Source organism: Mus musculus, chromosome 7 (assembly GCF_000001635.26).
Source record: "Mus musculus strain C57BL/6J chromosome 7, GRCm38.p6 C57BL/6J".
In the NCBI taxonomy this organism is placed as follows: domain Eukaryota; kingdom Metazoa; phylum Chordata; class Mammalia; order Rodentia; family Muridae; genus Mus; species Mus musculus.
The window spans coordinates 71,937,817-71,963,963 of NC_000073.6; the positions used below are offsets into that span (position 1 = coordinate 71,937,817).

The 26,147-nt window shown below is 41.4% G+C and overlaps 3 long non-coding RNA genes across 3 annotated transcripts in view; 2 read left to right on the plus strand and 1 right to left on the minus strand.

Moving 5' to 3' along the window:
- 4930441H08Rik (RIKEN cDNA 4930441H08 gene) overlaps positions 1-1,375 on the plus strand; it is a 29,497-nt gene extending 28,122 nt beyond the window's left edge. The window contains exon 3 of the long non-coding RNA NR_130995.1: positions 1,285-1,375. This is a non-coding gene — a long non-coding RNA (RIKEN cDNA 4930441H08 gene). The remainder of the gene's footprint in view (positions 1-1,284) is intronic.
- An 8,335-nt stretch (positions 1,376-9,710) lies between these two features.
- Gm36633 (predicted gene, 36633) lies at positions 9,711-24,202 on the minus strand. The gene is made up of 5 exons (NR_126483.1): positions 24,140-24,202; positions 20,717-20,860; positions 19,259-19,375; positions 18,951-19,060; positions 9,711-9,916 (listed from the first exon to the last, which is right to left on the minus strand). It is a non-coding gene; the product is annotated as a predicted gene, 36633 (long non-coding RNA).
- 1700011C11Rik (RIKEN cDNA 1700011C11 gene) overlaps positions 23,359-26,147 on the plus strand; it is a 66,143-nt gene continuing 63,354 nt past the window's right edge. The window contains exon 1 of the long non-coding RNA NR_126462.1: positions 23,359-23,440. This is a non-coding gene — a long non-coding RNA (RIKEN cDNA 1700011C11 gene). The remainder of the gene's footprint in view (positions 23,441-26,147) is intronic.

A 26,147-nucleotide genomic window follows, 5' to 3' on the forward strand; every position in this document is an offset into this window, starting at 1 on the left:
AAAGCAAAAGGAAAAAGAAAAGGAGAGAAATGGGAGACAGCTAACTCAGCTCTGCTAATCTGGCTGTGATATGCTTGACTTTAATTTGTGCAACCAGCCCCTTCTCTGGCCTGGTGCGGATGCCATGTCCTTTTAATGTCAACAAACACTGGCCTCATTCTTATCGCCTAGAACAAGTTCCCTGGAAGGGTCTCATAACTCTCTTGGGAAGAAAAGCATCCTTATACAGGCCACCTGAAACCGTGCTTGTTGGAATAGTTTAGGCAACTTAATTTTCAATGGGTTGTTTGCTTTTTCCTTGATTTGAGATTATGTAAAAGTGGAAATCTATATATATTCTTTTTAAAAAAAAAAGAAAGAAAGAAAGAAAAAGAAAAGCCTTTGGTTGGTCTATAATGCTCCCATTCGAGGAGCGATTTAATGCCTAAGTCTTCAATGGGACCATGCAGAATGTGGAATCTCCTTTTCCTATTTGCAAACTAGAGCTGATCTCAGTCCAACCACTGCCATTGGTACACAGGAGCCATGGATATGTGGAAAGTATTCGCTTAGTTATTCTGAGAACGATTCCTAGTTGTGTTTAGTTTGGGCACTATCAACTGGGACAGAGTTCAGAATGGAAATTTCTCTTTGTTCCTAGTCAAAGCTCAGTATCAAGTGCACACATATTCAGATAACTCCTCGGAGATGGAGTTGAATCTTGCCCCCTCTTTCAATTCAGGACCATTTCCATTAAGGGCAAATGTGACCATAGTTAACCAATCATTGACTACCCTGAAGTTATCTCTAACAATTGAGGTGTCACTGCCTTGCTTCCTGTGGAAGACTGAGGATGCTGCTCATAGACAGAGCAGCACGTGCCATTCTAGCTTCAAGGAATCCGTGGTGTCATCTGATCTCATGGAAACATGCCACGGGCAAAGAGGTTGAGACAGAAGAGAGTGAGTGTGCAGTAAAGAACTCACCTCTGGATGGCAGGGCCAGGTTTGGTTCTTGTCATCTTTTGACACTAACCCAGCTCAATATGCTTTTTCTCTGTAAGTGTGGCACATTGTCTTTGATGAATTAGATGGCTAACACTTGGGGTCAAGGTGACAGATGAAGAGTCACAGGAGAGGTTCCTGAGGGGATGGCAGAGTCCTGAGTAACCAGAGTCGAAGAAGAGAGAGGGGAGATTTTTATTCTTCACAGACCCCTTGTTTCAGTGATTTCTTCAAAGACGAGAATTAGTTAAACTACAATTTAAAGATTTTTTTCTCTCTCTCTTTCTCTCTTCTTGCATAGCAATAATTAGTCGTGTCAAGATGACTACTCTGTGACAACGTGATTTCAATGAGGAAAAGTTGAAGAATAAACTATAATTATTTGGACAGTCACTTGATCAGGTTTTCTTTTTCCTTGTCACATTTTAAATGATTTGCGAAGCTCTATGTGGGTGTCTGCTGAAGAGGTTAGTCCACATGTTTTAACGCTTTGATTCCTTTCTCTTTTCCATTTCAAGTACATAACAGTTTGTCCATTTATGGGAATTAAAAAAAAACCTCTCAGTTTGGCTTAAATAAAATTATAGGCCAGTTAATCTAATTTAAACTCCGATGTCACCTGCTCTTGACATAAGCCATCTTGAGACGTGGCAGTTTTCGTCTTCTAAGAGGGAAGACAAGAACCACAGTATGTAGCACAGCATTTGCTAAACCCCCTGGAACATGAAGCAAAGGGAAATAGGCCCCCAAAAAAGAGCATTGCTTAAATACAGTGAAGGAAATTTTTTAAGTGTAGGAGAAAGAGTCACGTGTTGACACATGCCTATAGTCCCAGCGTGCTGGAGGTTGAGGCAAGCTGTATGTTGTATGCCTGAACCCAGACAATGCTACAATATGAAAGACTATCTCAAAAACACAAGAAAGATGAGTACTACTAACTACTGTTGCGGCAGCTGATGATGATGACAACGACGATGATGATAATCATAACAACAACAATAATAATAAATAAAACAAATCTAGAAAAGTCTCAAGTTTGAGTTTGGTTCAGCAATCTCATGCAACTAATCTCAGGTATTAACTGTTCTGGGAGATTCTGCATTTAATATAACTTACTAAGTTTAATTTACCATATCTCAAACTTCTGTGACCCCGGGTCACTCTTAAGTCTAAAATCTGCTCACAGTCTTCAGGATCAGTGTTGGACATAAAATCCTTTTGGAAAATATTCACTGAGGCCCTACGCAGGTGCCCAAACTTCATTGTGTAAATGTGATACATTGACTTCTTCTAAACCACAAATGACAAGAAATACATTAAAGAGACCTGTCAAAAGATAATGTCGTATGAGTGGAGCCACCTTTGTTGAGCATAGCAGGAGATCCTAAAATGAGGTTCTTAGAAAATGTTGCCTTGAAACATTACTTGAGGGAGAGGTGACTTTGGCTCAGCTGAACAGCAGTTCTACACACTATCATGTATTCTGAAACCCCTGGGACTTATAACCATAATCCTAAACACTGTTGAATGCAAACAAGTTCTGCAGTAGAGGCTTTCAAGTGGCACTAGAGGCATCACTTGCAACCACTGTTCAGAGTGCAGCACATTCAATGCTGCGCCAGATAAGAAAGGTCAACTGATAAGGCTGGATCTGCCAGGCAGCAGGGCAGGAAGGGGGGTGTCTCAATGTACGGCAAGGGCACTGTTTCCCTTTTATCTTTTATTAAGGGGGATCAGGTGTTTGCCCATAAGAACTACACTCGAAGCGACATGCAGTTCTTCCCTGGAATATGCCCATAAACTAGAGAGATGTCTGTTTAAATAAACATAAAATCCTGACTATCCTACAGCCAAATGAGACAGTGCCATTTAGGAGGAAAAGGAGACAAAAATCCCCTAGCTTTCTTCGTTTCTTTCTGAATGGATGACCTAACTGTAAAATTATTATGATATTCCAAGAAAAAAATGGTCCTGTTAATCTGATATGTACTGGACTTCCTAGTAAATTTTCTAAATTTCTATAATACCATGAAAGGTCTGTAATGAAGGTGATTTTTTAAATACCTAAAATACTGTTCAAGAAGTAATTTAAGATTTATTAAAGACTCACTGAGCATTATTGCTTAGACTTCTAAATGCTCATCTGCACGCTGGTATTCTTCTAGAAAGACCAGCAGGGAATTATCAGCTGCAGTCGTCCCCACATGCTTGTATCTACTTATTTTGAAACCTTTCATTTGTAGCGACAGCTGCAAGGTGTCCCTTCAAGGATTTTTCGGTTTTGATTTATACTTATATACACTCAAATCTCAATTGAGATATCCGAGCTTCATTCCATTTTCTGACCTTACACTATCAAGCCGGAGTGACCCCCAATCTCTTAGGACTGGGCTACATTCCAAACCATGTTATGGAAGAACAAGAGCAGGGAATCAAAGCCACACATCACCCTAGTCCCAAGGAGACACTTCATGGAGAGCCGAGTGAAGGCCAGCCAATCAGCAGACCTCATTTATTTGCCCATGTGAAAATTCTTAACTCTCCACCCTTTGAACTTTTGACATTATTTTTGAGTGTGTGAGTCCTGTTTGTACCAAACACAAGAGCCAGACCGATGCTCTGTTTGGCATGGAAATTGGCCTCATGGAAACAAATGTACCTTCTTTCTTTCTTCCTTTCTTTTCTCTTATTATTTTTTTTTTTATTTGTTCAGGATGAGAGCAGACTCTGCTGAAATGCATCATAGTTGCTGACATATTGGTGAATATTCCACACATCTGTTTCTGGTTATTGTTCTCCTCTTGACACACCTGTCACTGAGCCCACACCGTGAGGAGTTTCAGATAATAAACTCCTCGGAGTCTGGTCAGATGGACACAGTGGTCAGGGAGACTGTGGGATGACTATCTTTCTGGAAATCAACAGAGATAGAGCTACACTGTGCATGACACAAATCCCACCTGCCCTGAGACAGTTGCAGACTTCCTGCATTCCAAACAGCTGCCTGGTCATTAAGGGGCAAGGAGCTTAAATAGAGCTTTTTACATAGACATAAAAAAATCACTGATCATACCGGGACAGGCATGTAGCTTTTGTACCATTTCCCACTCTATCCTTGCTTATTACTGCCTGTGCAAGGCAGGGATGCTTAGCCCTGCACACAGTGGTTAGGCAGCTCATGCATTCACTGCACAAACTGTTCCTTTTGTTATTATCCTGTTACATTGAATCTCTAATGAAGCAGATCAGTTTAAAGGTGTTTGCAGCTTAGAAAACTTGCTTTCTTGGGCCAGGTTGCTGGAGTACTAACATTGAGTGTGCAGAAAACAGGAAAGCTACTGAGCTTGTACTTATAGATGCAAAAAAAAATAATGACAGTGATGCTGTCACTGCAGAGGTCCAGGAATGAGCTCAGGTCTGGATCATATTATGTTTAACATGTTATGCTTAAGAACAGGCTAAAAATAATGAACAGAGATTGATTTAACTTATTTCAATAACAACTTAGGTTGAAGTCTTGGCTACATCTAGACCCCAATCCATGGCTTATCAGGCAGTGATTCTCAGCAAATAGTGAATGAGAAAGACCAAATTGGAAACAAAAGAAAATAGCATTCCCTGCCTTTCCAATAGTGCCTTGTGAATGTTGTAAGTGTCCCTTCAATTGTCCTGTTTATACAGCCTTTGTTTTTCTTTACTGTAAACTCTTAAGGTCACTCCATTGCCCGTGCAATTCAATCTGACTAGAGTTCACAGAGGTCCTGCTCTCTGCATACAGTACACCACAGGATTGATTTATAAACCATGCTCCCAGAGCATCCCAGAAACCGGAGCGAATTGAGGCTTCTAAGTGCACACAAGTGCTATGAATTCCAATGTTGGGCCAGCATGGGAAATGTCCCCAAACTCATTTCCTGAAAGGGAGAATGGGGATGCAGTGGGAGGGAATGAGGATGATGGTAAAGCCCACAAGGAATGAGGTTGGTACCCAATTAGCTTCTTTTCATATTATGGGTTTAGGGAGGCCAAGTAATCCCACGATAGTTCCAGTCATTTTCACGTTGGCAAAGAGGAACAATATTGCTTTTTAATAGTGTGAGGTCGGAGGAAGAAAAGGGGCAGAAAGGAGAGGGGAGAGCTAACCAAAGGAGGATTGTGAATGCATGTAATTCCCTGGACAGGAACATTTTTGTTGGAAAAAATGAAAGAAGGGAGATTAAAAAATTGATAACTTGAACGTGTGATCAATAAAGATAATTATCATCTTGCAGCCCATTTTTCATAAAGCACTCAGTGGCCTGAAAGTAATTCTGACATAAGAGCCAAGCACTCAAAATGCACAATTACTAAAACTCTGTCTTTTTAAAGACTCTCCTGTTCAAATCTCTATGCTTGTTCCCCTTTCCTGTCTTCCACACTCAACCGTTTGGTCTAAAGACAGTCAGGGAGCTAAATATATATTAATTAGAACTCTTGGGGCTGGCATCCGAGGGATACAATTATACCAAACGGATGCCATTCCAGGCTCTGATAGCTTCATTTAAATTCCTGAATAAAACATGAAATATCTTTAATGAGAAGTGAATATCGTTGTCAGGAGGGAGCAGTTCTGATATTGTTACTCGTCGAGATATAGAAGATAAAGACATAATGTGAATACCTTCCATTTTATATAAAAATGATGGTTGTTAGAATAGACACAACCCTCTTCTGAGACATCAGGCATCCTGCAAAATCAAAAAAAAAAAAAAAAAAAAAAAATAGAGAGCCTAGCAGCACGGGCTTCTCCCAACGAACCACAGACTCCGAGCTTCTGTGAAGTTGCAGACACGGGTGCATTCTGTCTGTTCTCAGCAAAACAAATCACCTCAAACAGCAGCGAGTAGAATAAACACATGCACTCCGTCAAGCAAATCACGGCTTCCTTTTAAGCAAGATCTGGGTAAGATCTGATATCCATAAGCATGTTTCCTTGAGAGCATAAGGGAGAAATAGACAAGCATACTTATTGCCAGCCTCCGCTTTCTTCAAGATAGTCGCTGCTCAGTGCTAGGGGGAGTGGGAAGGAGAAGAGAGAAGCTGGTTTGTGAAGTCCCACTGTCAAGGGGAGGAGAACTGTGGGTCTCTCTACACTGCCCAGGCCTCTGCTTTGATCGATAGCCCTAGAAAGCCCAAGCCTAATCCTGAGGCCCCAGCCAAAGGCTATTCAACTAGTGGAGGTGGCTGGGATTTTTCTTCTTTTCTTTCCAGGGTTTTTCTTTGGTTCCTAGTGACTTTCATAATTAAAACAGCAGCATGCTACCTTAAGGGTGAGTTGTACTTATCTCAATCCCGTGTGACCTTCAAGGACATTAAAAATATTACAAGTGATAACTGGGGCTTACTTTCCTTGCCAGTGAGTTTAGAGTCACTTGCTCAGTTTGGGTGATCAGGAGGTGAGACAACTGTTTGGGCACGGATAGATGGAGTGTACCTACGTTCCCCAGATTCCCCATCATGGCCCTGAGCTTATAAAAAGACAGATTATCACTTAGGCCCATTGTTACTTCTCCTGTTTTTCTTACACAAAAATCAATGTAGTATGGTGCTTTAATATAGTTGATTGAGAAGTCAGTAAAAGAAACTAGAGTTCATCCGCGGGCAAAGACCTTATAATAATGCTATTTAACACCACATCTTTAGGCGCAGTAAAGGAGTGTCCATATGATGGACAATGCTGAGATAGAGCCTAGGAGCCACTCCCATGCAGAGTTTATGGGCAGCAGTTTCCATACAAGACAGCTGCCAGAAGACCTTTGAAACTCAGTCCCCCAAACCTCTGCTGCCCATTTGAGCAGCCTTTTCTGGTGTGTTTGTTCTTTGTTCATCTATTTATTCATGTATTTAGCTGTAATTATTCATTTATTTATTTGGCTTAGCATTAGAGATCACATTTTGAATAACTAGACTCTAAAATTGTATTTCCAGACTCTAGCATCTAGGCTTTCTACAGACATAACCTCTTGCTTCATTAGTTGGAATACTATTCTTTCCCTGTGTGCAACAATTTAAATACTTTCCCTTATAGACATCTCCAAGACTATTAAGTGAACTAATTCATTCTTTATAAAGTCCATATGTACATCTCTTTATTATTTCCCGATTTACCCAATATTGCTTCACCCACTAAACTGAAACATCTCGGAGGAAAGATACCATAAACATCATGTGTCTACCTTTGTGCCTGCCACGGAAGAGGAGCCCAGATACTTGTTGAATGAATGGATGGCTAACGAAGGAAAGTAAACAGAGAATATGACATGTTGAATTTCTCTGTTTATACTTTCTGGAAAGGAACAAATCTAAAGGTTTGCGTGTGTCATGCACTTCTGAATCTGGGGCACCCCAATAAAGGGGGGGAATGCATTAAATTATATTGGGTATTTCTGTAAAACCAAATAGCACACAGAGTAATATGCTTTTATTTTTCAGTAAAGACTTTTATTTTACAAAATTGATCGCATCTGCCATTTGCTTTGACCTTGTCTTTTTAGTTTTCAAGACTGTTCTGCAAACATCTTTTAGTACAGGGGTAGATCAATAACACCAATAACAGTCATGGCTGCCTTTCCTGCATTGTGTGGGAACTCAATGAGAACATCTCAGGAGATGAGGCAGTGTACCCCAATGCCCATTGTATCAGAATTCCAGGAACACAAGAACACAGGGCATGGTCCCCAGCACTGTGGATGGAAGAGACCATAGAATTGCTAGGGTTTACTGACCAACCAGCCTAGCTGAGAAACTATGAGCCTCATGTTGAATGAGAGAATGTGTATCAGGAGAATCAGCAGAAAGTGATAAAGCAAGGCAACTGGTTTCCTCCTCTGACCTCTGCGAAGATTTGCATATCACACACACACACACACACACACACACACACACACACACATGAGACAGAGAAAAACAGAGAGCGGGGGAGAGGGAGAGAAGGGGGAGAAGGAGAGGGAGAGGAAGAGGGAGAGGGAGAGGGAGAGAGAGAGAGAGAGAGAGAGAGAGAGAGAGAGAAAGAGAGAGAGAGAGATGTGTCTGTGCACAGTTGTGATATAGCATTCAAGAAGCCCAAGAGCCTGGGTGACTAATTCAAAATCTGTTCATCCTTGTACAAGATTAGTAAGCTAGTGTTTATCTCGACAAAAGATCAAAGCAAGAAAATCAGTGAGAAATTGAATTGAAAAGGAAGTAATAATATACATACACATTGAATCTTTCTAATTGCATTGAACAGTCTTTGCTTAAAATAGTTTAAATTACAGAGTAAATATCGTTAATGTCTTATGTTTAAATTTATATAATTTTCCAGTCTGATCAACACATTCACCTTATCCTAATTTGTGTCTAACTCTCTGGTCCCCAGGGTAGACATTTGGTTTAGCTGTGTCATTCTAGTACTTACTTCCTTGCTAGTTGGTTTGACTTTGATTGGCCGAGGCAGTTCCTGCTCCAGCAGCTGGGCCATCTACCCTAGGGCGCTCTTTATCATGGCAGCTTTGTGCCCAGATACATCCAGTGCTTTATCGGTTCTCTGAATATAAACTTACAACTGGAGGGGAGTCAGTGCCTCCCTGCACTAACCATGCCCACACTAACATGATCTCAAGGCACATGCCCACTTTCCCATTACCTATTCCCTAGCAGAGCAGAAATCCTATCTCTTTACTTAGCAGAGACCTTGAAAACTCCTTTTCCTATGTTGTAGGCAGGAGGTACGCAGAGACATGACTGTATTCTGTGTCCTTTCGTTCTTGTGCTGCAAGGCTGTGCAGCCCCATTCTCCAGCCAACTTGGAAGCCTCTGCTGCCGGTGGCTATGGATATCTTGGCATGTCACATCAGTAGCTCTAAATTTCTTCTAGGAATTGGTGGATTCCCTGGAGGTGACATCACTAAGCCATCCGGGAGCCAGATGTGATGTCAGGATGCTTCTCAAAATACTGTGCCTACAAGCCACTCGAATTCAGTCAGAGTTGGCATGTCACACCAGAATCTGTCTGGCCATCCCAGCCTGTTACTTGATCATAAGGACGCTTCACTTCCTGGGTGACTATGTCTTGCTGAGCCTGAATTAAGCATAAGCAGCCTTCCCTAGACCCTGGCATACACAAATATTCTCGGGCTAGGCCAGGATTCCCATGTCTACACAAGCCTGCAGTCTTTTCAGGAATATCACTTCCATGATGTTTAAGCCAACCATACCATTTAATTTAGCTAATTATTTTAGTGTGTTTATGTATATATGTATGTATGTTTATATATGTATATGTGTGTATGTGTATGCATGCATGAATGTTTATGATATATATGTATTGGCCAGTTTGTGCAGATACATCCCCCTGTGTACATACTGAGTCCAATATCCTGCTCTTTCACTCTGTTTATTTCCCTGAGTCAGAGTCTATCTCTGAACCAGGATCTTGGCTGGAGCCGCTAAGTCCCAGCAGTTCTCCTATTTTCATCTTCTCACACAGACATGGTGGTTTCAGGTGTGCTCCATCATGCCTAACTTTTTTCTTTAAATCAGTGCTGGCAATTTGTACTCAGGTCCTCACTGAGTCCCTCTCCCCAAACCTTTTTTTTTCTTAAGCCACTGCTAAAATGACTGACTGAAGGACGGAAGGTAACACACCCAAGGAAGAGTTCTTTTTTCATGGATAGTGTCATTCAGTTGCAGTAACGGCAAAGTTGTTGAGCATGCAAAAATCTTATAATTTAATGGTACGTATGCACTCTGTATGCAGTGGAGTGCTATGCATGGATTATCCCACAGAACCCTTTATGAAGCTAAAGTCACTTTATAATTTACCTTTATGGATGATAGTTTCCAGAAATGCTAAGCTGACAGAGTCTTGAATGCTTGCATATCCCCTCTGAGGTCCCATGTTACAGGTGAGTAAACTGAGATTTAAAACAAGAAGTTAGAGTCATGAGTTTGGCAGAACTTATGAAGGCCATGTTCCCAGACATGACATTCTAGGAAGAGAGGACAGAACTATCTTTTCCATAGTTTCCTTCTTATAAAGTCTAAAAGACATCATGCAACCACATGGCTTATAATGTGTAGTTCTGCTGTTTGTCTTTGAATACTTCCTCTATTTAGTCTCATGGAGCTCCCGAGAGCTAGGCCAGCTCTCTGTGAACAGACATGAAGCTTGGGAAGGTGGAGAACCTAACCTTGCTCGCTGATAAAAGCAGTGCTTTCAGATTTTCTTCCAGCTCTCTTGAACAGCTATGTAGCTAGGACATGTGAAGGATATACCCTCCCTCCAGTGAATGCCTAGCCTTCAAATTTTAGGACTGTGGTGTGGGCCACTAAGTGTGCTCTACACAAATGTAAGAGTTTAAGGTATCTGCCTGCTGGCAAAAGGCTTCACAAGCAACTGACCTTCGTCCTCGGGGTTTTAGCTCTTCCTCTTCCCATAAAGAAAGACTGAATGTGGGTCGTGGCCATATTGAATTTGGGAAGGCAAGGGGAGAGAAAGGGTCAGGAGTAACTGAAGCACAGAACTGAAGGGACATGGAAAATGTTGAAAGTTAGCAATTAATACACGTAGCATTTTAATATAAATATTTTATGAAGCAAAATTAATATTAAACTCCATAATGGTTAAAGTTTGAAGTGAGTGAAGAGTCACTATTAAAGGTCCCCTTATTCCATTCAGGCTGCTAAGATTAGCAGGCCCAAGAGAACCAGCTGAAACAGAGGTACTTCCTGACACATCCCAGTCTCCTATCGCTGAGGATGACGGAGGTTAACTCTCACCAATGCCATGAATCTCCTATTCCCACTGATGGCCAAACAGCCACCTTCAACCCCATACCCCATGTGCTACAAGTGACCCCTGCCAAACTTTGCAAACTATCCTGAAGTTTCTACCAACAAGGCAAGAAATGACCTGGCCCCCTCCTCCCTGAAAGTTAGGAGGAAAAGCAGATGAGTAGCAGCCATGCACACAGGAAAAGTATCCTGCTTCCAAATGAATGACTAGCTTTCTTACCAAGACTGCTCGTGTCTCAAAAATCTTCCCAAAAAGGGAATAAAAAAGGTGTTGTATTCTAAACTCTATAGAAATATTTGTCCCTGTTAGATATTTTCCATATGGTAAAATTAAAACAAGTCATTATAGCTATAATTTAACAGTTCTCAACTTGTGGGTCATGACCCCTTTGACAAACCTCTAGCCCCCAAAATATTTACATTATGATTCACAACAGTAGCAAATTACTGTTATAAAGTAGCAAAGGAGGTAGTTTTATGGCTGCGGGTGGTGGTCAGTACAGCATGAGGAGCTATATTAAACAGTAGTAGCAGCTTTAGGAAGGTAGGAACCACGGCTCCAATTCAAAGTTAACCTTACACAGAAATGACATGGTGACTCAGTTGATGAAAACATTAAAGCACAGAGCTCCTGACACAGATGGGAGGAATGAGCATTGAATACCTAACAATGTAGATTGCTGGTGGAATACAGGCGGAAGGAACAAGATACTAGACACCAAGCAGATGGACATAGAGACTTCTCTCTGATAACTAATTTCTACCCATTAACATCATGTTTATTGCCTTCAGAAAGGGCTCCAACACCACTTGCCTAATCCACCATGCAGCTAGCCTTCCCTGCATGGGAAGAGTCTTCCCTTTTGACTAAAAAAGACTTCCAACCTATACTGTGGTGCTGTTTTTACTATCTCCAACCACCAAAGTCTCACTGAAGAAATTCTGAAAAGCTAAATACGTTTCACTTCTATGCGAGCACTTCTTATATATTCTGTGTGCAGCAAATCCCTGTGAGTCAAGTTTTAACTCCAAAACTGGGATGCTTTCAACCTCTACAATGCAACAGATGCTGAATAAATACAACACAGAAGGTTCTCAGTACTGAGGACGACTGTCTAGTGGTCTCTGTATCAACTGTATATTTCTATTATTCCATTGCATTTTAATTCATTTTCCTCTTTTTGACCAGAAAAACAACCCTCAATATAAGCCCAATTTTTATCTATTCAATATAGTATTTGAAGTCCTAGCCAGAGCAATTCAACAAGAAAAGGAGATCAAAGGGATGCAAATTGGAAAGGAGGAAGTCAAAATATCACCATTTGCAGATAATACAATAGTATATATTAGTGACCCTAAAAATTCCACCAGAGAACTCTTAAACCTGATAAACAACTTCAGTGAAGTAGCTGGATATAAAATTAACTCAAACAAATCAGTGGCCTTTCTCTACACATAGGATAAACAGGCAGAGAAAGAAATTAGGGAAACTACACCCTTCACAAATAAAATAACTTCGTGTGACTCTAACTAAGGAAGTGAAAGATCTACATAATAAGAACTTCAAGTCTCTGAAGAAAGAAATCAAAGAAGATCTCAGAAGATGGAAAGATCTCCCATGTTCATGGATTGGCAGGATTACTATAGTAAAAATGGCTATCTTGCCGAAAGCAATCTACAGATTCAATACAACCCCATCAAAATTCCAACTCAATTCTTCACAGAGTTAGAAAGGGCAATTTACAAATTCATCTGGAATAGCAAATACCTATGATAGCAAAAACTATTCTCAACAATAAAAGAACCTCTGGTAGAATCACCATACCCGACCTCAAGCTGTACTAGAGAGCAATTGTGATAAAAACTGCATAGTACTGGTACAATGGCAGACAGGTAGGTCAATGGAATAGTTGGAAGACCCAGAAATAAACCCACACACCTATGGTCACTTGATCTTTGAAAAAGGAGCTAAAATAATCCAGTAGAAAGAAGACAACTTTTTTAACAAATGGTGCTGGCTCAACTGGCATGTAGAAGAACAAAAATTGATCCATACTTACCTCCTTGTACAAAGCTCAAGTGTAAGTGGATCAAGGAATTCCACATAAAAACCAGAGGCACTGATACTTATAGAGGAGAAAGTGGGGAAGAGCCTTGAAGATATAGGCACAGGGGAAACATTCCTGAACAGAACAGCAATGGCTTGTGCTGTAAAAGAAAGAATCAACAAATGGGCTGGGCAGTGCTGGCAAAAGCCTTTAATCCCAGCACTTGGGAAGCAGAGGCAGGCAGATTTCTGAGTTCAAGCCCAACCTGGTCTACCGAGTGAGTTCCAGGACAGCCAGGGCTACACAGAGAAACCCAATCTTAAAAAAAACAAACAAACAAGCAAACAAAAAGAATCCACAAATGGGACCTCATAAAATTGCAAAGCTTCTGTAAGGCAAAGGACACTGTCAATAAGACAAAACAGCAACCAACAGATTGGGAAAAGATCTTTACCAATCCTAAATCTGTTAGGGGGCTAATATCCAATATATATATTTACATATATGTTAATATATATGTAAATCAAGAAGGTGGACCCCAGAAAACCAAATAACCCTATTAAAAATGGGGTACAGAGCTAAACTAAGAACTCTCAACTAAAGAATTCCTAATGGATGAGAAGCATCTAAAAAAATGTTGAACAGCCTTAGTCATCAGGGAAATGCAAATCAAAAAAACCCAGAGATTCCACCTCACGCCAGTCAGAATGGCTAAGATCAAAAACTCAGGTGACAGCAGATGCTGGCAAGGATGTGGAGAAAGAGGAACACTCCTCCATTGCTGGTGGGATTGCAAGCTTGTATAACCACTCTGGAAATCAGTTTGGAGGTTCCTCAGAAAACTGGACATAGTTCTACTGGAAGATCAGCAATACCACTCCTGCACATACACCCAGAAGATGCTCCAACTTGTAATAAGGACACATGCTTCACTATGTCCATAGCAGCCTTATTTATAATAGCAAGAAGCTGGAAAGGATCCAGATGTCCCTCAACAGATGAATAAATACAGAAAATATGGTACATTTACATAATGCAGTACTATTCAGCTATTAAAAACAATGAATTCCTGAAATTCTTAGACAAATGGATGGATCTGAAGGATATCATCCTGAGTGAGGTAACCCAATCACAAAAGAACACACATGATATGCACTCACTGATAAGTGGATATTAGCCCAGAAGCTCAGAATACCCAAGATACAATTTGCAAAACACATGAAACTCAAGAAGAAGGAAGACCAAAGTGTGGATACATAGATCCTTCTTAGAAGGGGGGAACAAAATACCCATGGAAGGAGTTACAGAGACAAAGTTTCTAGCAGAGACTGAAGGAATGTTCATCCAGAAACTGCCCCACCTGGGGATCTATGCCATAAACAACCACCAAACCCAGACACCAACAGTTGCAGATGCCAATAAGAGCTTGCTGACAGGAGCCTGATATAGCTGGCTCCTGAAAGGCTCTGCCATTGCCTGACTAATACAGAAGTGGATGCACACAGCCATCCATTAGATGGAGCATAGGGTCCCCAATGAAGGAGCTAGAGAAAGTACCCAAGGTGCTGAAGGGGTTTGTAGCCCCCTAGGAGGAACAACAATATGAACTAACCAGTACCCCCAGAGCTCCCTGGGACTAAACCACCAATCAAAGAGAATACACAGAGGGACTCATGGCTATACTTTCATATGTAGTAGAGCATGGCCTAGTCAGTCATCAATGAGAGGAGAGGTCCTTGGTCCTGTGATGGTTCTGTGCCCCAGTATGGGGAAATGCTTGGGCCAGGAAGCAGGAGTGAGTGGGTTGGGGAGCAGCAGCATGGGGAGGGGGAAGAGGATAGGGGATTTTTGGAGGGGAAACTAGGAAAGGGGATAACATTTGAAATGTAAATAAAGAAAATATCTAATAAAAAATATATAAGCCCATTTTTTGGCAACAAATAAATGACAGAAAATAAATAAATGTTACTCCAAGTAAAATAGCATTAAGGAAATTATTTCATGGGACAAATGCAAACTGTTACTAAAATATTAGAAGTGTAGAACAAATAAAAATAGAGAAAAATACTGTTTTTGCTCCATTTTTACGTTAGTTGTATAGAAAGCACCACCAGTAACTCAAGGACCAAACGCAAAAAAGAAAATAGTTTAGTTTTGTTCTTACAAAGTCTGATATGAAAGCTCATATCTGGCTGTTTCTTGTGAAACTTTTTCCTTCACAGTAGTCATTTGGCCTGAGTACCACTTATGTCATCTTTAGTCCTCTTCTGGGTCCTCTGTTTTCAATAAGCTAACAGGCTTATGATAGAGCATAAAGCAATCTCTTCAGATGGAGTCCTTGCAGCAATCAGAGCCTGCATGGGTTGTAGCAGGTCCTATGCATGTATACTGTGGCTGTTGGTGCTTTTGTGGGACTCCTAACAGTGGAAGCAGGGGTGCCTCTGACTCTTTTGCCTGCTCTCAAGATTTTCTTCCGCCTATTGGGTTGCTTGAGCCAGCCTCAGTAGAAAAACTTTTGCCTTATTATATCTTGTTTCATCCTGTTTGGTGGTAGTCTCTTAGAGGCCTGCTACTTCCTGAAGAGAAAATGGAGTGAGGGTGGATCTGGGGGAGAGGGAAGGAGTAGGGAGAGGGAAATCTGTGGTTGGGATGTACTGTATGAGAGATGTACAGTAAAAAAAGTAGTAATGGGAAAAAGTGAAGTTCTTTAGAATTCTCAATTACCAGGTTTTCATAAACTCTAGGCAAGTTTGACTGTTCTTAAACTCAAGACAATTCTTCATCCAGAGTCAAAGTGGATTGAGATCTGAGCTTTACATTATGTATAAGAATAGCAAGACTCTCAGATGTTAGACAGCTGCAGTCCCTCCTGTGCTGGTATGATCCTTACCACTTTAGAGCAGGGACATAACCCTACCTCTCATCCTATAGACTTTACAGTCTCAAATGCAAGTGATTAATTACTTCAAATTACCCTAAAACACAGTAGATTTAAAAAATAGCATTCATTTCTATAGGTCAAGGATCCATGTGGGTCTAATGGGGAGATCTTCTGGCACCGGAGATTCCATCAGCTGCAATTAGGTCATGCATTGCCTGCAGGGTGGTAAGTTGCGTTGTGTTACCATGACCATGGAAATAGTGGCCCCAATACTTGAAACAGTTGAAGAGAGGAAGAAAATACAACTACAAGGAAATGAGAGATTTAAAAGAAAAACTAGAAATCCCTCCAGGATGATGATCATGCCTATGGGGGAGATGAAATTTGAGAAGTAAATGAGAAGATATGTGTAGTATGACTGATTCTGCCAAACTCAGAGTCAGTCCACAAGCTTCTGAGAGGCCTTGAGGATTCTCGACCAAGGATCACCCCTAAACTATCAAAAGCTCATTATGTGACAGCCAATGAGCTCTCCTTGAGAGTCCTCTCCTTACTTCACCGCTCATCTAATCTGAGTAGACACCAGAAATCCCCCTGGGTCCCAGTTACAACACTGCTCAAAGAGATGGCATTACAAGCACAGAAAATTAAGAAGACAAAAGATCACACCTGCCCTAAAAATGTTACACTGTGTAATTTGGAACAGAAAGCTTCCTTTCTCTGCACATAAAAACAGCCTGTATACCAAATTCTGAGAGTGCAAGGTACTTTAAAGCTATTAAAACATACTAACAAATGTCTTAATTAGGGCAGGCACAAGAAGGTCCATTAATCTCCTTCTGGTCCCCTTTGAAATTGCTTCCCTCACTGATGTAGCCTTGGGTTCATTTCTACATTATCAACATTCTAGGACAACAAAATTAAAGCTCCCCCCTCCCCCAAATGAGATTCTACACACTAGCTGCTATTTATGACTCTCAAGATAGAAGCTACAACACAGTACATTTTGCTGGCCTCACTTCATAAATGTACTCTTGATTTTGTTTATTTCTTTACCCCTCCAATAGTTTTAACTTTGTTCACAATGCAAGAGAAGAAAGAATATGGGTTATTATTGTGGGTGGGTGGGTCTGAGAGAGGCAAACTTAAGGAAACTAGAACATTATGCAGTCCACAGCTGTCCAAAGCTGGAAGGAGAGAAGAATGACTAGAAATTATTTGTCCAACTTCCAGTCCTGCTCAGATATTTGCATGGAGCTATCCTACATTAGCATGTTCTTTGCCTTGCTGCATCCTTTGTAGGATGACCCTATGCCAGGCCTGGGTCTCCTTCTACAAGAAGAAAGAATTCTTCCTGTACCTAGCTAGCTAGGGTGATGAAGAAGGTTACCTAAACATGGATAAAAGTGGTATCCAAGGGCTCTGAAGACCCGTTTCAGGGTTGAGAGCTGGGGAGGTAGGATTCCCTATATATATAGAGAGACAAAAAAGGTGAAATACTGGTTTTCAGGCCAGCAGGCATGTGGGTAGCCTCATGCTGACAGCATTTTTGTGTAAAATTTTTGCTCATCTATGTTGAGTTGGTTTAACAGAGGACACACCCTGGATATCTTAAATTTTCAGTGGATGAGTTTGAGTGAGGAGGTTAGAATTTAGTATCGAAGCTAGAGATATAGACAGAGTGAACATGACAGAGATTACAGGGTGTTTTATGAAGGGAAAGAGCAAAAGGAAGGAAAACAGTGGCAGCAGGAAAGTTCCATTCTCTAGGTCTTTAATGGAGTCAGGAGTCACATAGGCTTCTTCTGGGGAGTGCCTAGAGGTCAATTCCTTCACTGCATTTAACCTCACAACCTCCCACATTTCCTTTGTTTTTGCCAGAATGAGACTGGTATCATAGTACATGCTCTGATCCATGGTCTGAGATCTAATCTGTGGGCTGAAGCTTGCTCCATTCCCCAAGCTCTAAAGTCTTTTCTGACTATCTATCACATACATGTATTCACACATGGAAACATAGTGTCATCTCTGTTTCTCAAAGAAGCCATGCTTTTGTCTAGCCCAGGGCCTTCCCACCTACTGACAGCTCCCAACTCCCCTCCAGAAGCACCACACTCTGTGATTTGGGTAGTCCTGAATTTTTTCCACCATTCAACTTACTGTTTAACCATCAGAAAAATCTTTGTCTTTCCCAGGGCACCATGCTACCATTATATGGATATATAGATATATACATAGATAGATATAGATATAGATGATATAGATATAGATAGATCTGTGTAGATATAGGTAGAGTTAGAGATAGAAACAGATATAGATAGATAGATACCTATATCTACATTTATAGTACTACTGTTTAAGCTGGCCTATCATCCAATTACTAAATTATTTATTTTCTTCTTTCTCTTATGACAGTGCCTGGGGCGGACGAAAAGTGTTTTAATGTGATATCATGACTTTAGACTGCATACTTAAAGGGATGTGTGGCACATCGCAGATGTCCAACACATTTATATTGAATGATGAAGCCTTGCAAATAGAGAGCTGAAGAACATGGATAAGCAGAGGCCCTGCTGATGAAGATCTGTCCTTTAGATCCCTTTTCTTCTGGATACATCCTTTCTCCCTCTGGCACAAACTCATCAACTGTGAAGGGACCCATCTGTACCATTGCGAGAAGCAGTTCCCCAGAGAGCTGGGAGTTGTAACTAGCTGTAGGCTTCCTCTGTGGGTGCTAGCCGACTCAAGATTCTCATTGCTCTGTCCCAGGAATATATCCACAGGATAGCCTTCATGTACAATAGCTGAGGCAGAGACCAGACAGGAGGCATTAAAAATTAAACAACAGAAGTGTCAATTGGCTTCCAATCTCAGGTTTATAGACATGAGAATGCTTAATGACAGGTGGCCTCTGTAACAGAGGTGGCCTCGGAGACACATTTCGCTTGATTTTATTTTTTAATTAACTTTTATTTTCAGTATTTTGTCCTTTTTCCTGCCCCTACTGGAATGAAATTTAAATAATAAAAGGCTCACCATGGTTTCCAGGGGGCTGGGAACAGCTCCTGCCCAGGCTGCAAGCATGGCAATCTACACATCTCTCTGCCTCTGAATTCTCCCACTGCCAACTGGCACACATGGTGTCCCTTGATAGGGCTCCCAAATGCAGTTCTTTAACCTAGAGTGCACTTCTTCACCACTTTCAACTGACAGCATCCTAATTACCTCTTTGGGGCACCCTGAAACAGCATTTCTTCCTGTTCTGGGTCTTCTCCATCCTCTGCAAGGCATGCCAGCAGGTTGAGTACACTTTATTCAGCATCTATCAACTGTACCTATAATACAGACATCGACTGAGTCTTCCTACATGGCATGAAAACAATTGTACTCGAAATTAAAATAGAGCCAGTATCAAATTGTGTATGTGTGTGTCTATAAAACATCCATTCACATATAAAGTGTAATAACACCAGCAAGTAACCTATAGAGCTTGTTTTCCTATGGATTCTGTTGTCCCACATCCATAATCTTACCTCAATTTTAGTCATTTGGGTTAAAGGCAGTGGGATTCTAGCCAGCTACTGAAGAAGTCCGTGCTGAGACCTTGAGGGATTCGGTAACTTTCCCAAGGTTGTACATATAGCTAATGGCTGAAATGACACAGATATGAACTTGAGCACTCAGACTCCAGAGCTGTTCTCCCCAACCCCATGTAAGACCAAAGCGTACAAGACTGCAGAATGAGGAAAGCAGAAAGAAATATAATTTGGGAAATATAATAGGAACTAGACTGTGCAGGATCTTAAATGCCATGAAAAGACATTTGGACCTTATTCTGTAAGTCAGAAAGAAATATCAGGTTTTGAACAAAAGGTCTTCGAATGAAAGGGTTGACAGCTTTAACCTGGTACTTCATCGCCTTATTCTAATTCAAAATTGTGTTGCATGATTTGTTTCTGGTGGCTCTTTCTTTCCTGAATCAATGTGCCACATTAACAGAATTTTTGCATAGTGTCCTCCATGCCCACAACAGTGGCTGGCATATGTAAAGTAATATCAGTTGTGACAAACCAAGAACACAAGGTTCAAAACTCATAAGGTGCCCCAACCTTGTACTCGGTAACCTTGAACCAAGCACACCTGACATCACCACCCAACACTATAAAGTTGCTACTGAGCAATAAAGGTGCCTAGATGTTAACTCTGTCCATTTCAACCCATTCTTCGGCACTTACTCAGAATGTAAACAATCTCTTTTGGTTTATTTGTAGACAAGACAGTCTTGTTCTAATACTGGTATGAGTTTGCTGCTCTCTACATTACCTGTTTTAAAAGGGAACCCTATCAGAAGAGACCACCTTGCTTGCCTCCTGTGCAACTCCCCTTTAACATTACTTGTTTTATCGATAGTGTTGCATCCAATAGCTTTAGTTGAACAGTACTGAGAGGAGACAAGGCAAAGGAACACTGTTGGCCCGTGAAGCCCCTCTTGAACACATGGGGTCCCTCGCTTCATTGCTTCCTCCACACTTAGTACAGAGCACTTAGCCTTCCATGGAATATTTGTATGCTCCATTTTCTGTGCCATTATGAAGGAGCTGAAGGTAAATGGAGTTCACTTTGGATAGGTGCTGTCATCACCCACTTACATGGTCCCCACCCTTCCTGCTTCCGAAAAGGGAAGTGCACATGCAAAGAGAATGAAGGTGTTTTCAAAGGAGCGGCCTGTTTCAGAGTCAGCTAGGCAAAGATAAATACCTTTGCTTGGAGTGTCAAACTGGTAAAGCATCATGGATTGAGCCATCAGGATGACATTTACTCAGTAAGGAAACAGCCTGGAAAAGCAGCATTCTGGACGTCCTGTTCATTGCTTCCTAAGACCTGGGGATTCTCCCTTCTCACACTTTTCAAAGGAAACTACTTGCTTTGTGACTGCCCTCAGGGATATTGTTAAGGTTGCCCATGCCTAGGTAGCTTAAAACAGTAGGTACCTTTGCTTATAACAATGCAGTTTGGGTTGGAATCGTCAGTAACAGCACATATCTGCTCTATAGAAATGAGTTCAGTCAACTCCACTGGGAAGCATTCAAGGTCCATTTGCAAGATGGAGCACTCACATGGTAGTCACGTGGCCTCTGAGAAAGGAAGTCAGGTCTATTGGTTAAGAGAGTGTCACTGCAGTTCCTTGCCAAATGGCCTCTCCAAAATACCAATTTTTCCTCACAATGGTGGCTTGTTTCTAAATGCCCCTGTCCCAAGAAAAGTAGAAGTCTGATCTGTTTAGATTTGGGACTAAACAAACATTAATAGCTGTGAAATGAATCTTGTTTTCTAAACTTCACTGGGACCTCAAAGATCAACACTTAGAATATCACTGGATTTGAACTGGAGTCTTAGTAAAGAAAGTCAAGTTCAGATATAGCTGCAGGGTGGACTAAAATCCAGTACGACTGGTGTTGCTGTATAGACCGGCAGTAGACACTAACAGAGAGGTGAAGACCTTGAGGACATTACAAGGCTATATGAGAAGATACCACACTCATCCAGAGATGGAAATTGGAATGATACTAAACCCACTGGGGAGACATCGAAAAGATGATGACACACAGTCCTCATGATGAAGAAGAAACACTTGGATCGTATCTTGGAATGAGAAGATGACCTATTTGCAGTAAGTCCCCTGGTCAGTGGGATTTTGTTACCGAAGTCCTAGAAAACTGACGCAGGGTCACATCATTTTAATCAAATTGTCCCAGTGCCAGCCAAAACTGTAGGGGAATTTCAGGAGGAAGTTCCAAAGAAGTTTCTGGATATTATTGAGTCACCATTGACATGGGAAAAGGGTCTCTGGTTGATTTGCTGTCCTATTACAATACCCATACCTGAAGCATGAGGGGTGCATAAGAAATATTTACCAAAAGAAAATGAACAAAATTTCCTCTCCATTTAATTTTTAATCTGTTTATTTTAAAGCAATCCTTCTGTATTTCCTTCTAAAAAATTCTACTGAGAGAATACAGACAAAAGGATTCCTTTGTGATTAGTGACACGGGTTTCTTTTTTGCTTTCTAACTCTCAAGATTATGAAGAAATAACTGGCTGGCTGACCCCTGAAGACTCACCCACTGTTTCATGGAAGGAAACTGAGTTTGAGTGCAACTCTGGGGATTGAGAAATGATCAAAGAATCAACCACTAGTGTGCATCTGGCTCCTCTTCTTGATAATGTAGGAGGAGCTTTGACACATTAGTTTCAACTCTGTGCTGAATCCCATTGGGCTGGGACTTCTTCATGGTAAGGCTCAGAAGCAGACTTATTCTCCATAGTTTCTAGACTTATTTGAGTTCAAGGAAGATTAAGGAGGAAAGGAGAAAGATGGAAGAGAATCAGAGATATAGCTGATATTGATAAAGCTCCTAAAATACTATGTACTGGGTATTCTACATGTGGTGTGTGTGTGTGTGTGTGTGTGTGTGTGTGTGTGTGTGTGTGTGTGTGTGTTGCATTTGTGTATGTGCAGGTTTGTGGGTATGAGGTCGCATGCATGCCTAATAGAGGATGTGAAGGTTAGAGAGCAATAACCAAAGTTGGCCCTTGCCTCTCTACCTGCTTTGAGAGAGGGTCTCTTTATTTCCAATGTGAGTGACAGGTATTCTACCTACATTACCTTTTTTAAATCAGCACAAAATTATTGTTATTATCCCCCTCTTTTCTGCCAGAAGAAAATGAGTCCTATATGCAACACTACTAGAGAATGTTGAGATTACAATTTATGTTCAAGTTCATAGAATGGCAAAGTCCATTTTATTTGGGACTCCACTGAGCTGCCCAATCAAACCAGAACCTCTGGGTGACATCAAATAGTGCTGTGTTCATGTGTGATGTCCTGGTAGTGCAGCAGACAGGATGGCAAGCCTGTCACTCTTAAATTTTCATCTCTATTCGGGAACAGTCTGGCTGGCTGCCTCATTCTTCTAATTCAAAGGATAAATTTCTCCCAAAGTGCACAAAACCCCACAGCACAGTTTCACCAACACACACACACACACACACACACACACACACACACACACACACACACACTTCCCCACTCTATGCTAGTCCAGTTAAATATACTATTGGCACTTTCTTAATAACTGTGGTCTCCAGAGAAAACCATGTGAAATGTATCAGTTTCTATCTACAACTGACAAAGGCAGGAGGAAAAAAGCCGTGGGAGGCTGTTATCCCAGCGGCCTGCCACCCGCCCTTTCCTGGCCAGCGTTCCTTTCCTGGATAGTTCCGGCTTAAGAAATGTTATTCACTCTGCTCCTCCCTCTCCCCCACCACCACGCCCCCATCTCAGCTTGATACTTGAAGCCTCAAAGTCTAGAGGAAGAAGGAAGAGAAGAGGGAGGGATAGGGGATAGGAGGGCATCACTGATAAGAACAAAGACCCGTTGAACTCCGGAAGCTTGTGGAGCATGCTGGCCAGAGGCACAGGCTTCCAGCAACATGAAAAGATGAGTTAGGAGGAGGAGGATTCCGGGAACTTCCTCTCCTTGTGGCGTGGCCAGGTCATAATGGTGCTGTGATTACACTGCCAAGGCTCATTAAAACAATAAACAAACCACAAAGGCAGTTACTAAGAGCCCTCCTCTCCTACTTACTTGCTGAAAGGGAAGAGGAGTGGAGCCCTGTTTGCTGCCATTTACCAGACCAGCTCCTGTAATCTGGTAATACTGAGAATGATTTAAAAATTAAAAAAAAGGGGGGGGGGAGCAGAAAGCCCGTACATTCTGCTGTATTTTGCAGGATGATTGGGAAGGAAGGAGGGAAGGCAGCTAAGTATTCAAGGAAAAGTATTGTAGGTGGATCTTTCTGGATAATGAGAAGATCTTGAGTTGAACATAAAGTCTACACTCAGAGTACAATTTTCTTTGGGCTCTATAAAAAAGCCCTAAGGTATGCTACCATGAATGAATGACTGGCAACAGTTTCCAAATGTGTTCCTGGGTGGTACATGCATCTGAATTAGTGAAGGAGGGGAGATGGAGAGCTGAAGACAACCAATTGGCATGTCAACATTTCCCATTTCTCTGGCACCTTTCTTCATCATCTCAAATCTCAAACAGCTTTGTTTTAAGACAGAACCAAATAACTCTATAATTTCAACAATGAAACCTAGGGGGATTTGAACCTAAACAGTCTATTTCTCAAATATAGTCTGACTAAGCTATAGGTCAGTCCACCTTCCTTTTCAAGTATCATGTAAATATATCACAAAAACAAGAACAAACAACAAGACCTTCAAACTGGAAATCCCCAGTTGTTCCTAATTCAGAATCAGCCCACATCCAAAGGTTCGAACTTGTGCTTAATGACACACCCGCCATGAAGTTCTGGCCCCCTCATCTTTCTGGTCTTTGCCCTACCTGTCTCAAACGTTAACCATCATGTACCCAGTGGTCTTCTCATTATGCTCTGAACAAGAGTGTGGAGAGGAACAAAAGGGCACCTTCACCTCAAGCCCTCTTGTAAGTGATGTTTCAGTTCAAGACTTATGAAAGCATATTTGAGGATAAGAGGCTTTGTTCGAGAATGATCCCTGTTTTAACACTTATTAGCAAGAAAATATCAACGAATATAAATATCGAAGGAAGAAAGAATGAAAGAAAGAGAGGAAGGAAGGAAGGAAGGAGGAAGGAAGGGAGGAAGGAAAGAAAGAAGGAAGGAAAGAAGGAAGGAAGGAAGGAAAGGAAGGAAGGAAGGAAGGAAGGAAGGAAGGAAGGAAGGAAGGAAGGAAGGAAGGAAGGATCTTAGGCAGAAAGAAAGCTGGATGAAGTAAAACTGGTAAGAAAACTGTCATTAACTTCTTGCAAGAGTTAAGGAAGATGAAATCTAAAGGAGTCAGCAGACCAGGTAATGTAAAATGAAAGTAAAAAATGTGGCCATCGAAATTATGACCTCTAGTTGTCAAAATCTTTTAGTCCCACAAAGGCCTGGGTCACTTGAGTTGACAGCAATCTTCTTCTGTCTGGACTCTTTCCTATCCTATACCTGTACCCGTGGAAGAGATTTCTCACATACAGCTTTTCTGTGTGATGGCTTTAGTACAGGAATAGAAATTTCTGATGCCAACCTATGTGCGGCTGAAGAGGACTCCACGCACTCCGTAGATGCTGCTTCCTACAATATCTCTGTAAATTGTTTGTTGGCTGTTGTTGTCTTCACGTCACAGACTGAGACACTGAGATACAAATAGACAAAGGAAGTGTTGAATGGTCAGACAACTATTTAAGCATAGCATAGCAATGGGGTCCAGAGACAGTAAGAGAGGCTCTGGGACTCTCTGCTTGTAATAATTACATGGTGCCCCATCTCTTCTTATATCTTATCACAGTGAGAGTGAATGAGTCCTTATTTTTTTTTATATATATCAGCAGTTCCACTGTCTAACCCTGGCCCTAGTTCATTGCAATAGAAAGGAAATTCAGCTTACTGTCAACACATTGGTTTCAAAGTCCGCTTAGTCACTGTGGAGCAGCGCAACATTCAGTAAGTCATTTAATATTTCAAAACCTCTGTTTCCCAGCCAAAAAAATTGACAAAATTCTGAAAAGATTATGGCAATAATGCATCCCAAATGCCAAGCATCCAATGTGTGGTCGGTACTTAACTAACATGCTTTATTAATGCAGAGTGAAAACTGTAGGTAGCAGACATCAGATTTTATTGTGTATATACATATTGTCTTGATGCCTTGCAACTGAAGATCAGAAAGAAATCCAGATGCTTCCTTAGTTGTGGTCTGAATAAGCAAACACATAAATAATGCCTATGTAATATAAATAACTCGTTCCAAAAGAGCATGGAAAAAAAAGCCTATTTGGCTCTGCGTGTACCTAAAAACCTTCTAAGTAGAATAGCACATGTCCTTTGATGTTGTGGTGACATTTAAAGTCTCCTTTAATATAACAAGTGATCTCTACATCCCTGAGGCTGCCCTAGTTCAAGGCCAGGGTGCAGTGTGAGGCTGACTGGAAGGTACACAGCACCACCTACTGAACTGGGATTTCCCACGTTTCAGATAAAGGTCGAACATGAGCTGTGTCAAGGCCGAGCCAAGACATTCATGTCCAAGTTTAAACAGATCTTAAGTGAAAGGGACAGGATCTTGAGCAAGACAATATCTCCAGGAAGGGAAGGGTTCCTTTTGCTTACAGTGCCTCTTTCTCTGTCACATATGAGCCATTGTTGGCATGTCCCACCGGAGGCAGGCAGCCCAGTGGCTCTTGTAGTAGTATCTTTGGTTAGGCACAGAACTGCAATTTCCTAGGGCTTGTTCTCCACGTAATTCAGCTGCATCTCACAGAGAAGGAACTTTCCTACAAACGCTGGTAGAGGACACAGGGTTCTTTGAAGTGTGTGGGCATTTGATCC